The sequence below is a fragment of the Cornus florida genome, unplaced genomic scaffold (assembly GCF_030987335.1).
Source record: "Cornus florida cultivar Cherokee Brave unplaced genomic scaffold, ASM3098733v1 CherokeeBrave_3.0.0_Hap2_Chr02, whole genome shotgun sequence".
Taxonomy (NCBI): Eukaryota; Viridiplantae; Streptophyta; class Magnoliopsida; order Cornales; family Cornaceae; genus Cornus; species Cornus florida.
Window position 1 is genome coordinate 80,374,850 of NW_026775572.1, and position 13,669 is coordinate 80,388,518.

A 13,669-nucleotide genomic window follows, 5' to 3' on the forward strand; every position below is an offset into this window, starting at 1 on the left:
CCGGGGATTGGCAATGCTATATTTTGGAACCAATTAGGAATTAGTACTCTTTTGATCTTATCTTTATTTTATTTTTCTTTGGTTACTTATTGTGTTTGTTCTTGATTGGCTAAGTACATTGAGCCAAGGGAAGTGAACCAAAGGAAATTTCAAAGCAAAGAAGCAAGCTAAGCTAAGTAAAGCAAAAGCATAAAAAGCTAAAAATAAAAAAAATTTGCGAAGCAAAGCAAGACAAAAATTGAAAAAAATTTGAAGTTGCTTAAGGACCCTTTGTGAGCTTTTCTAACTCTCTCTCAAGTTAAATCATCGGCCCGTGTGGTGGCAAGTTTTAATTTCTTAGATAGATCGTTGGCCCACGTGGAGGCAATTTATATTTCTTGCATATTGTTGAAAGCATGGGAGTATGGGATCAATGTATATGGAGTTTTGTTGATTGACTTGTTGCGAAGGAGAAGTGATTTTTATTTGCTACTTGCTAGTTGTTATTTGTTTTCATTGTGCATGCATGGTCGTAGGTCGTTGAATCCTACTCTTATCCCATTAAATTTGAATTGTGAATCCATTGTTCATAATCCTAGGGGAAGGGGTAATTCTAGTGACTCCTTTCATCAATGGTGGAACACAATGAGGACCATGTGGAGGACCTTGGTCACATCGACCAACAAGGCATTTTTCACCCTAATGTGCATCAACAACATGATAATATTCAAGTACCATTAGGCATGCCTAGACCTTTTACTCCATAACAACAAGGCCAAGTTCCATTAGGAATGCCTCGGCCAAATTTTGTTCCACCTCCACCTCCCGTTGTTCAAGTAAATCATGGTGCTTGAGTAGAGCCACCGGTTGTGAATCCTCCCCTTGCTTTAAGAGACCATTATGTGCTAAATGAGTATAATGCACCAACATGCATTCAATTACCTCCATTTAGAGCACACCATTATAAGATTAAACTGTAAGCAATTCAAATGCTTCTCAATTACCATGGGCTACCAAGTGAAGAACCTTACAAGCATTTGGATGAGTTTCTTGAAGTGTGTTCCACTGTGAAATACACGAACATGCCGAAAGATGTTTTAAGATTAAAACTCTTCCCTTTCACCCTTAAAGAAAAAGCAAAATACTGGTTTAACAATTTGAGGCCTTTTTCTATAACTTCTTGGGCAGAGATACAACAAAAGTTCTTGAAAAAGTACTATCCGGTATCAAAGACCAATTCAATAAGAACTTCAATTCGCAAATTCTCACAAGCAGATGGGGAAATGTTTCATTAGGCATGGGAGCGATTAAACGATTTGCTTAGGAAGTGTCCACACCATGACATTCCTAAATGGTAATTGGTTCAATTCTTTTTCAAAAGTTTGTCAGATAATTATAAAGGAATGGTTGATACTTCTATGGGTGATTCTTATCTTGATAGGCATGAAAATAATGTATGGCGCTTATATGATAGCATGAGTGAGAATTCATTGCATCGATCTTTATCATCTAAAAATGGTAGAAATGTAAGTGGAAGGAAGAATGTCGGCTTATATCAAATTGACCATTCTAAAGATATAGTCACCGAAGTGAAGTCTTTATCCCAAAGGTTTGATCAATTTTTTATTAACCAAAATTCGGTGAACCAAGTGTCTTCCTCCCCTAATCATACTCATCAACCTTCCGCTGAATCATGCATGACTTGTTCTAGTGTTTTACATTCTACTTCCAATTGTCCTCATGGACATGTGCAAAGTGAACACCATAAACAAGTGAATGCCGCTTTTGTCAACAAAGGGAACAATCCCTATGGCACTCACTATAATGCCGGGTGGAGGAACCATCCAAACTTCTCTTGGAAAAGCCAAAAGAAAGGCTCAAACCCACCCCAAAGTGGTTTCCAAAGTAAATATGTTCCGCCCCCTTTGTAAGGCCAAGGTTCCTGTAACGACCCGATCATTTTTCTTTCTTTCCTTTTTTCGGAAATTTTCTTTTTTCGTCTTTTCCTTATTTCGTCCTCTTCCCATTTTTCACTTTCACTTGCATAACCTCATTTTTTGTGCTCGGATTTGATTCCGGTTTTGCATACGTCCATAATATTTAAATTCCATGACATCTACATTTTTACTTTTGTAGAAATGCATATTAAATGCTTACTTTTTTTGTAAAAGTCATGAAAACAAGACTTTTTGTAATTATCCATAACTTGAGGGGTTTTGGGTAATTAAGTAAAGTAATTATTTTTCGTCTTAGGGACCATTTTGTAAATTAATTTAGAAGATATTTTCAAAAAGGACCTTTTTGCAATTTTCGAAAAATGTGACAAGTGTCACATTCCTATGGTGCCACTTGTTGATTTTGTGGTGAAACCACTTGGAGGCTTAATCTCATGACACATGGAGGGTGGAGATTCACCCACTTGTTGTCCTAGGATTGGTGCACTTGTTGGCATGGATGGTTGACAAGTGTAGGGTTAATATTTAATCTTGGAAGCTTACTTGGATTCATGACAAGTGTAGGACTCACCTTTAGTCTTGCATTAATGTGTGTGTGAGAGGTAGTGTAAGAGCATCTAGTGAGTAGAGAAGCCCACCAAATTAGCTTAGGGCTTACACATTTTAATTCATTCATCACTTTCCTCTCAAGAATCCTAAGGAAGCCACCATTGGAGAAAAGCTTGACTAGTAGCTTTGACTTCATTTTTGGTGCCCTTTCACTCACCTTAGAACTTTGAACTTGGAATACTTTAGGTTCCTCCCACTCCCTTCTACAAAACCCTTGTTTGGTTTTTCATTTTTAAGCTCGGTTGCCTTGGATTCAAGAAGAACAATCCTCTTGTGAGGTAGGGGGAGTTATCATTTATCTTCCAAGTGATTTTATTTGTTCCTATAGTGATATCTAAGTTATATGTTTGTCTTTTGTCTTGTATTAAAATGAGAAATAAATGATTAATTGTAACTTGTATGTAATTCACTTTAAACTTGATAAATAACATGACCATGGCTTGATTCATAACTTATGTTAATTTGAGGTCATTTATAGTTGTTTTAAAATCTAGAGGGATTAATGAATTAATTTAATCAATTTTTATTTATATGCTCCCATGACTTAAATCAAGTTTTGAAGTGATTTATATAATAACCATGACATGTATTACAATATATATTAAATTGAGCATGTTTGGATGAGAAGTGAAATCTAGGGAATTTAGTTGTTTTATTTAATTGTTTAAATTATGATTTTAAACTTATATCATACTTGTGAGGCTATGTTCTTGTTGTTGAATGATATTGTTGTAATTAGTGGCAAATTGAATAATGATTATTCAATATTCTTCATGCCATTTTAGTTGAGAACTTAGTCATGTATTGTGTTTCCAAAATTAATTTGTGCATGTTGATGGCTTTACATTGTATATATATACGTTATGTTGATACATATATGTAATATGCACAAAATGTTGATTTTGGAAACTTGGGGATGTCGTTGTCATGACTATGGCTAGGGCATGGTTCTAGTACGGGGGAAAGTCCCTCTACAAGTCTAGTGCGCACATAGGGAGGTTACCCATGGGCTAGTAACCCTAAAGTAATCACATTGTCGGTTTGATCCGGCGTGACGTCCAAATATCCACTTTGGTTTGATTTCGCATTTAAATTCCAAGTTGTTCATTTTGTGAAATTACATCTCATTGTGTTATGTTGAAAGTTCTATTGTCCCTTAATAGCATGAATTATACGGTATTGGATTGTAACTTGGTACAAAGATAAACCCATGCATTCCCTATGAGTAAACTTGTTTACTCACCCCTAAGTTAATGGGTATTTTGCAGGTAAAGAAGCCATAATGTGGGATGCACAACAATCTTAGACTTGCAAGACTACTTGGAGTATTTTTTGCTATGTTAAAATATGCACATGTTAGCATATCTTGTTCCATTTTGCTTACTATGTCAAACACTTGTGTTTATTGTTCAAGTCATGTAATGTGCACGTAAGTGCACCTTTTGATACTTATTTTGAATGTGTAATATGTGGCCAAGAGCTAATTTATATTTAGATTCACCTTTATGCATTATTCATGGAAAATTGCTTTTAAAGGGGACAATAGAGAAACCTAAGGTTTTTAGGTATCATTTTTTTTGCATTGGGAGGTATTTTTAGGATATGAGTTTTCATTTGAGGTCTATTTACTTTATTCGAGGTGTGGCCAAGGGCCAAACACCTTTCCAAATTTTGCATATGCTCTTAGTCTCCATATTTTATGTTTTTAGACAAATTCTTGTGAAATGGAGGTTTGGAGGGTCACTTTTTGCATTGAGTGTTTACGGAGGCCATGAACCATTGGCGCATGTCTAAATAGATATAATACGTCTGCGTGCATGCTCACGTATGCACAATTCACACCATTTCATGAAATGCACTTCCTTTAGACACTTTTCAACATTTTAATTACAAATCTAATGCAAGGGCATTTTGGGGATTTTACCTTGACAAATACATTTCATTCTCAACTTTGTCACATAGAAAATGTGATTTTAGGGAGAGTTTCTTCTTCATGTTTTTCCCAAAAATGTTATCTTGACCTCAGAAACCACACCCCAACCTCAATTTTTTGTTAAAAACACTGTTTCTGCATTTTTTAGGTTCTAGACCACCCCACTGCCTCATTTGGCGGGTGCTCGTGAGAATTTGCCGTGTTTGGCGCGCCCCCACAGCTAGCTGGCGGGCCCTCGCGGACACTATTTCTGCACTGGACACTCTCCTTCAACGGGCCATATCTCACTCGTTTTAACTCTAAATTGGTCCGTTCTTGAGTCTAAACTGACCGCGTCGAAATGAACTTTCCAATGGTACCAATTAGAGCTTCAGAATCCATTTTTAGGTCAAGTTATTCATGTTTTAGTGAAGTTGTATCAGAATTTGGTTTAAACCGGGATAAGGTTTCCCTTCCTTCGACTTCGGGACTTGATATCTTTGCCATCCGGACTCCGAATTAGGTGATTCTTGAGTCTAAATTCATTAATTTTTTGTTTTCTTTCCAATGGTATGCTTGGTAGCATCCATTTATCTATGAAATAACCATTTTATCCCTAGGTTTGTTCTTGTCCGTTTTTGAAACGACGCTTCCGCACTTGTTTCCTATGGGTTCCGTGACCTCATTGAGGTTCACCTTGGTGTCTTATAGACATATAGTATCCCTAGAAACCATTATTTTACCTTTTGCATCCACATTCCGATTCATTGTTGGATTTACGTTCGGATCACCGCTAATGCACCGGGTTGAATATAACTCGGGTCGTTACAGGTGGTATCAGAGCACCTAGGTTCGAAAACCTTAGGACGACGGGTTTTGGGTGCATAACATGCTTTTATTAGTGTACTTTGATTTATTAGCATACCTTTGATAACAAGTTTTTGGCATTATAACATAATTACATGTTTCTTGGTGACATACTTGTTATTATGATATGTCTCTATGTTTGTATGCTTAATGTTTAAGAAGCATCCTTGTTTAACATATTGCTTAAGTGCTTAACTATTTAAATAGCCTTCCTTGACTGTTTTATCATGACCGTATGTTACATACCTCATCTTACTTCGTATTTCTTACTTTCATAGTACGAGTTGCATTTGGTCATAATAACTTGTGTTATTGTTGACCTCTTTTATTGCATATACTTAGGATCATGGTTGTCACACGTGGGGAGTCTTCGCGTCAGGGCGTTGAGGAGCAGGTGGATGACACCGAGTTTACCAGGGGTCTAGGGAGGCCTAGGATTCCAGTTCGTGGCACGGGTCCAAATCCACGACGAGCTCCGACTTACGAGGAGCAGATTGCACAGGGAGTGGCTTTGGGGATGTCAGAGTCCATTTAAGCGATGTTTCGCCAGCAAATGGCGGGGATACAGATTCCGATATCGGTACCGGCACCAGCACCGGCATCAGTTGCTAATGAGGCATTAGACTACTTCATGAAGTTACAGAGGGTTAAGATCGACCAGTTTGCAGGGAGTATGGATCCGCTTATTTCAGAGGCATGGTTTGACCTCATGGTACGCAAACTCGATAGCATGGCAGTACCTACAGACTGATTGAGGATCTCCTTGATAGCCTCTATGTTCATGGGAGATGCTGATATCTGGTGGAGGTCTATGACCAATATCCACGATGTGGAGGTGATGACTTGGGAGGAGTTCAGGACTTTGTTCTTTAACCGCTTCTTTCCAAGGGCTGTGAGGCATGATATGAGAGTGCAGTTTACAAGTCTCTATCAGGGCAGGATGAGTGTCATTGAGTATGAGACACGCTTCACTTCTCTTTCTCGCTATGCACCAGAGATGGTAGCCACTGATGAGCTCAGGGCAAAAAAGTTTCAGGATGGGTTACATCTTGATATTAGGCTGCGAATTTCAGTGTTAGATCTGAGGACTTATGGGGAGGTAGTACAGAAGGCTATGCTAGTTGAGGCAGAGGACCGAGATCAGCTTAGGATCAAGGGTTCATATAAGCAGCCACATGAAGAGGCTTCATCAGTATCCGTTGGGGGTGAGTGGAAGAAGGCTAAGGCCGGGGACAGTTCACGCACTCAGGGACAGTCACAGCAGGCTCGGTCTACATCTGCAGGTCCAGTATCTTCGGGGTTATCCCGGGGAGTCATTTGTCACCACTGTCAATAGCCGGGGCACATCAAGCCTCGTTGCCCACAGTTGCAGTCTCAGTGCAGTCGTTCTCAGACTAGTAAGTCTTCAGCTTCGACGCAGGGACTTTAGGGGGTTTGCAATTACTGCAAGTAGCCTGGACATTTCAAGAGGGAGTGTCCATGCCTACAGAACAGGGCACAGAGTGGTGCAGGCCCACATGCCACACTGGCACAGTCGACAGTTACACAGTTAGGTTTCAGGGTGCCTCAAGCACCACAGCCAGTTGCACCAGTCAGTTCGTATCCGGGTAAGAACCCTACACCTACTGCTTCCGAACATCAGTCAGCTCAGCAAAGCAGTTCACAGCAGTCGGGGGCTCAGGGACCAGCTTATGCACTGCCACAGGCCGATACCTCCGTAGGGACTTCTACAATTTGAGGTATCTTTCCAGTTTTCAGTTCTTGGGCTAGAGTTCTTGTTGACACAGGTGCATCACATTCATTCATATCTGCATCATTTACACATTCTTTGGGTCTGGAGGTCATGCAGCTGGATAGTTTCCTTTGTGTTGACACACCAGTTGGTGGTCCAGTGTTTTTGGATCGTGTTTGTCGGGGTTGTGTTATCGAGATAGCTGGACGGACGTTGAAGTTTGATTTTGTTGCTTTCGACATAACGGGTTTTGACGTCATTCTTAGGATGGACTGGTTATCTTTCTTTCGTGCCACGATTGATTGCTTCCATGGGTGAGTGTCTATTTGCACTCCCGCGGGGGATTATTTTCACTTCGTGGGAGATCAGAGCGATTCCCACCCGACGATGATTTTCAGTATCGGTGACTGGAGTCGCCACAGGTCCTACTTGGCTAGCCTGTTAGTTGACGAGGGTAGCAGTCTAGGCCGCATTTTTCTGACAGTTGTAGACGAGTTTCTGGATGTCTTCCCGGAGGAGTTGACAGAACTCCCTCCTCTTCGGGAGGTTGTCTTTGCCATCGATGTCATTCCCAGTACTGCGCCTATTTCTATGGTACCATACTGTATGGCACCGGCAGAGCTTGATGAGCTGAAAGCTTAATTGGATGATTTGAAAGCTAAGGGCTTTATTCATCCTAGTGCTTCACCCTGGGGAGCACCAGTTCTTTTTGCGAAGAAAAAGGATTGGTCTTTGAGACTTTGCATTGATTATCGCAAGCTGAACCATGTCACAATTAAGAACAGGTATCCTTTGCCTATGATTGATGACTTGTTTGATCAGTTGAAGGGAGCGACATGCTTTTCGAAGATTGATCTGAGATCAGGTTACTATCAGTTAAGGGTTAAGGATGAGGATGTATCCAAGACCGCTTTCCGCACACGGTATGGCCATTATAAGTTTCTAATGATGCCATTTGGTTTGACCAATGCTCCAGCAGCTTTTATGGACTTGATGAACCTTGTATTTAGTGACCATCTTGATCAGTTCATTGTAGTCTTTGTTGATGACATTCTTGTATACTCAGCTTCGGTGGAGGAGCATGAGTATCATTTGAGGATAGTGTTACAAATCCTTAGGGATAATCGGTTATACGCCAAATTCGAGAAATGCGAATTTTGGCTACCAGAAGTGAAGTTCCTTGGACATGTTGTGTCTAGGGGTGGTGTTGCAGTGGATCCAACGAAGATTGAGTCAGTGATGGATTGGGAGCGTCTAAAGACAGTGTTTGAGATTCGGAGTTTTCTTGGCCTAGCCGGCTATTACCAAATATTTGTTCGGGATTTCTCTCGTTTAGCGGCACCTATGACTCTACTTACCCGCAAGGGGGTCAAGTTCGTATGGAACGAGGCATGTGAGTTTGCTTTTTAGGAGTTAAAGGTCAGGTTGACATCGGCTCCAGTTTTGATCATTCTTGGACGTGGTTTAGGTTATGTGATCTTTTGTGATGCTTCACGAGAAGGTTTGGGTTGTATCTTGATGTAGACAGAGCGGGTGGTTGCTTATGGGTCTCGACAGTTGAAGACTCACGAGTTGAACTATTCAACACATGATTTGGAGTTAGCAGCAGTTATCTTTACCCTGAAGGGGTGGAGACACTATTTGTACGGGGAGAAGTTTGAAGTTTTCTTCGACCACAAGAGTCTCAAGTATCTCTTCTCTCAGAAGGATTTGAACTTGAGACAACGCAGATGGGTTAAGTTCATAGAGGATTACGATTTTGAATTACAGTATCACCCGGGTAAGGCCAATGTGGTGGTCGTTGCATTGAGTAGGAAGTCACGGGGAACTCTTGCTAGCATTTCCATTCACAGATGGAAGATGCTAGAAGAGCTTGCAGATCTTGGTTTACAATGTTATGAGGATATTTCACCGACTATTTTGTTTAGCCTTGTGGCTCAACCGGCACTTGTTAGCAGAGTTATTGAGGCATAGTTGGAGGATGGGGAGATGAAGGCCATCCATGTTTGGATTTCAGGCGGCGAAAATGTAGAGGGTTGGACCTTACATTAAGACGGTGGTCTCAGGTACAAGTGGATGATGTTTATTCCATTGTCTTGTCGTGAGGACGTTCTTCGGGATTTCCACCACTCTAGGCTCGCAGTTCATCCTGGTGGTACAAAGATGTATCACAATTTGCGACGACAGTTTTGGTGGCAGGGCATGAAACGGGATGTTTCACAATTCGTGGCTCGATGCCTTACTTGTCAACAAGTGAAGGCAGAGCATCAGTGACCGGCAGGATTGTTGCAACCATTACCAGTAGCTGAGTGGAAATGGGAGCATATTACTATGGATTTCGTGACAGGACTTCCGAGGTCTCAGGCAAGGAATGATGCCGTTTGGGTCATAGTTGACAGGTTGACTAAGATGGCTCACTTCTTACCCATAGCAATGACAGATAGTGCAGAAAGACTGAGTGGACTGTATGTGAGACAGATTGTCAAGCTTCACGGGGTTCCTGTATCTATTGTTTCGGATAGGGATCCGCGGTTCACCTCTCACTTTTGGCAGAATTTTCAGGAGGCTCTTGATACGGGGCTTCATTTTAGCACGGCATTCAATCCTCAGACTCATGGACAGTCAGAACGCACCATTAAGGTATTGGAGGATATGTTGCGGGCTTGTATCTTGGATTTTGGGGTTAGTTGGGAGGACTACTTGCCTTTGGTTGAGTTTGCCTACAACAACAGTTACCAGGCCAGTATTGGCATGGCACCTTTTGAGGCGTTGTATGGCAGACCTTGCAGATCTCCAGTTTGTTGGACCGAGGTCGGTGATACTGTTGCCTTGGGTCCTGACATTGTTATTGAGATTACAGAGAAGATCAAGTTGATTCGCCAACGGTTGGTTACCGCACAGAGTAGACAGAAGAGTTACGCAGACAGGAGGAGGTGACCATTGTCTTTTGAGGTAGGGAATCATGTATTTCTTAAGATTTCTCCGTGTAAGGGGCTCCTGAGATTTCGATAGACTGGCAAGTTGTCGCTTAGGTTCATCAGACCATTTGAGATTTTGGAGCGCGTCGGTGAAGTTGCTTATCGTTTGGCATTGCCGCCAGACCTAGATAGGGTTCACGACGTCTTTCATGTCTCTATATTGAGGAAGTACGAGCCGGACCCATAGCATGTTCTGCGGTGGACTGATGTGGTTGTTAATGAGGACGTGACCTACGAGGAAAGTCCGGTCCAGATTCTTGATTCACGGGAGCAGGTCTTGCGGACCAAGACCATTCCCTTGGTTAAGATCTTGTGGAGATATCATGGTGTTGAGGAGGCTACTTGGGAGCTCGAACCGGAGGTTCGCTCTCGGTATCCCCATTTATTCTCTTTTTCAGGTATGGTTTGATTTCGAGGATGAAATCCCTTTAAGGAGGGTAGGTTGTAACGACCCGGTCATTTTTCTTTCTTTCCTTTTTTCAAAAATTTTCTTTTTCGTCTTTTCCTTATTTCGTCCTCTTCTCATTTTTCACTTTTACTTGCATAACCTCATTTTTTGTGCTCGAATTTGATTCCGGTTTTGCATAAGTCTATGATAATTAAATTCCATGACATCTACATTTTTACTTTTGTAGAAATGCATATTAAATGCTTACTTTCTTTGTAAAAGCCATGAAAACAAAACTTTTTGTAATTATCCATAACTTGAGGGGTTTTTGGGTAATTAAGTAAAGTAATTATTTTTCGTCTTAGGGACCATTTTGCAAATTAATTTAGAAGATATTTTCAAAAATGACCTTTTGCAATTTTCAAAAAATGTGACAAGTGTCACATTCCTATGGTGCCACTTGTTGATTTTGTGGTGAAACCACTTGGAGGCTTAATCTCATGACACATGGAGGGTGGAGATTCACCCACTTGTTGTCCTAGGATTGGTGCACTTGTTGGCATGGATGGTTGACAAGTGTAGGGTTAATATTTAATCTTGGAAGCTTACTTCGATTAATGACAAGTGTAGGACTCACCTTTAGTCTTGCATTAGTGTGTGTGTGAGAGGTAGTGCAAGAGCACCTAGTGAGTGGAGAAGCCCACCAAATTAGCTTAGGGCTTACATATTTTAATTCATTCATCACTTTCCACTCAAGAACCCTAAGGAAGCCACCATTGGAGAAAAGCTTGACTAGTAGCTTTGACTTCATTTTTGGTGCCCTTTCACTCACCTTAGAACTTTGAACTTGGAATACTTTAGGTTCCTCCCACTCCCCTCTACAAAACCCTTATTTGGTTTTTCATTTTTAAGCTCGGTTGCCTTGGATTCAAGAGGAACAATCCTCTTGTGAGGTAGGGGGTGTTAGCATTTATCTTCCAAGTGATTTTATTTGTTCCTATAGTGATATCTAAGTTATATGTTTGTCTTGTATTAAAATGAGAAATAAATGATTAATTATAATTGGTATGTAATTCACTTTAAACTTGATAAATAACATGACCATAGCTTGATTCATAACTTATGTTAATTTGAGGTCATTTAGAGTTGCTTTAAAATCTAGAGGGATTAATGAATTAATTTAATTAATTTTTATTTATATGCTTCCATGACTTAAATCAAGTTTTGAAGTGATTTATATAATAACCATGACATGTACTACAACATATATTAAATTGAGCATGTTTGGATGAGAAGTGAAATCTAGGGAATTTAGTTATTTTATTTAATTATTTAAATTATGATTTTAAACTTATATCATACTTGTGAGGCTATGTTCTTGTTGTTGAATGATATTGTTGTAATTAGTGGCAAATTGCATAATGATTATTCAATATTCTTCATGCCATTTTAGTTGAGAACTTAGTGTATGTATTGTGTTTCCAAAATTGATTTGTACATGTTGATGGCTTTACATTGTATATATATACGTTATGTTGATACATATATGTAATGTGCACAAAATGTTGATTTTGGAAACTTGGGGATGTCGTTGTTATGACTATGGTTAGGGCATGGTTCTAGTACGGGGGAAAGTCCCTCTACAAGTCTAGTGCGCACATAGGGAGGTTACCCATGGGCTAGTAACCCTAAAGTAATCACATTGTCGGTTCGCTCCGGCGTGACGTCCAAGTATCCACTTTGGTTTGATTTCGCATTTAAATTCCAAGTTGTTAATTTTGTGAAATTACATTTCATTATGTTATGTTTAAAGTATCACTTGATAGCTAGAATTATATGGTATTAGATTATAACTTGGTACAAAGATAAACCCAGCATTCCCTACGAGTAAACTTGTTTACTCACCCCTAAGTTAATGGGTGTTTTGAAGGTAAAGAAGCCATAATGTGGGATGCATAACAATCTTAGACTTGCTAGACTACTTGGAGTATTTTTTGTTATGTTAGAATATGCACATATTAGCATATCTTGTTCCATTTTGCTTTCTATGTCAAACACTTATGTTTATTGTTCAGGTCATGTAATGTGCACGTAAGTGCACCTTTTGATACTTATTTTGAATGTGTAATACGTGGCCAAGAGCCAATTTATATTTAGATTCACCTTTATGCATTATTCATGGAAAATTATTTTTAAAGGGGACAATAGAGAAACCTAAGGTTTTTAGGTATCATTTTTTTTGCATTGGGAGGTATTTTTAGGTTATGAGTTTTTATTTGAGGTCTATTTACTTTATTCGAGGTGTGGCCAAGGGCCAAACACCTTTCCAAATTTTGCATACACTCTTAGTCTCCATATTTTATGTTTTTAGACAAATTCTTGTGAAATGGAGGTTTGGAGGGTCACTTTTTGCATTGAGTGTTTACGGAGGCCGTGAACCATTGGCGCATGTCTAAATAGATATAATACGTTTGCGTGCATGCTCACTTAGGCACAATTCACACCATTTCATGAAATGCACTGCCTTTAGACACTTTTCAACATTTTAATTACAAATCTGATGCAAGGGCATTTTGGGGATTTTACCTTGACAAATACATTTCTTTCTCAACTACGTCATTTAGAAAATGTGATTTTAGGAGGAGTTTCTTCTTCGTGTTTTTCCCAAAAATGTCATCTTGACCTCAAAAACCATGCCCCAACCTCAATTTTCTGCTAAAAACACTGTTTCTGCATTTTTGAGGTTCTAGACCACCCCACTGCCTCATTTGGCAGGCCCCCATAGTGTTCTGGTGGGTGCCTGCGAGAATCTGCCATGTTTGGCGGGCCCCCGCGGACACTGTTCCTGCACTGGACACTCTTCTTCAACAGGGCATATCTCACTCGTTTTAACTCTGAATTGGTTTGTTCTGAAGTCTAAACTGACCATGTCGAAATGGGCTTTCCAATGGTACCAATTAGAGCTTCAGATTCCATTTGTAGCTCAAGTTATTCATGTTTTAGTGAAGTAGTGTCAGAATTTGGTTCGAACCGGAATAGGGTTTCCCTTCCTTCGACTTCGGGACTTGATATCTTTGCCATTCGGACTCCGAATTAGGTGATTCTTGAGTCTAAATTCATTAATTTTTCATTGTATTTCCAATGGTATGCTTGGTAGCATCCATTTCTCTATGAAATGACCATTTTATCCCTAGGTTTGTTCTTGTCCGTTTTTTAAACGGCGCTTCCGTACTTGTTTCCTATGGGTTC

The 13,669-nt window shown here is 40.0% G+C and overlaps 1 pseudogene; it reads right to left on the reverse strand.

The window, feature by feature from the left end:
• Positions 1-1,225: 1,225 nt before the first annotated feature.
• On the reverse strand, positions 1,226-1,324 carry LOC132298063 (small nucleolar RNA R71; annotated as a pseudogene).
• Positions 1,325-13,669: the final 12,345 nt, after the last annotated feature.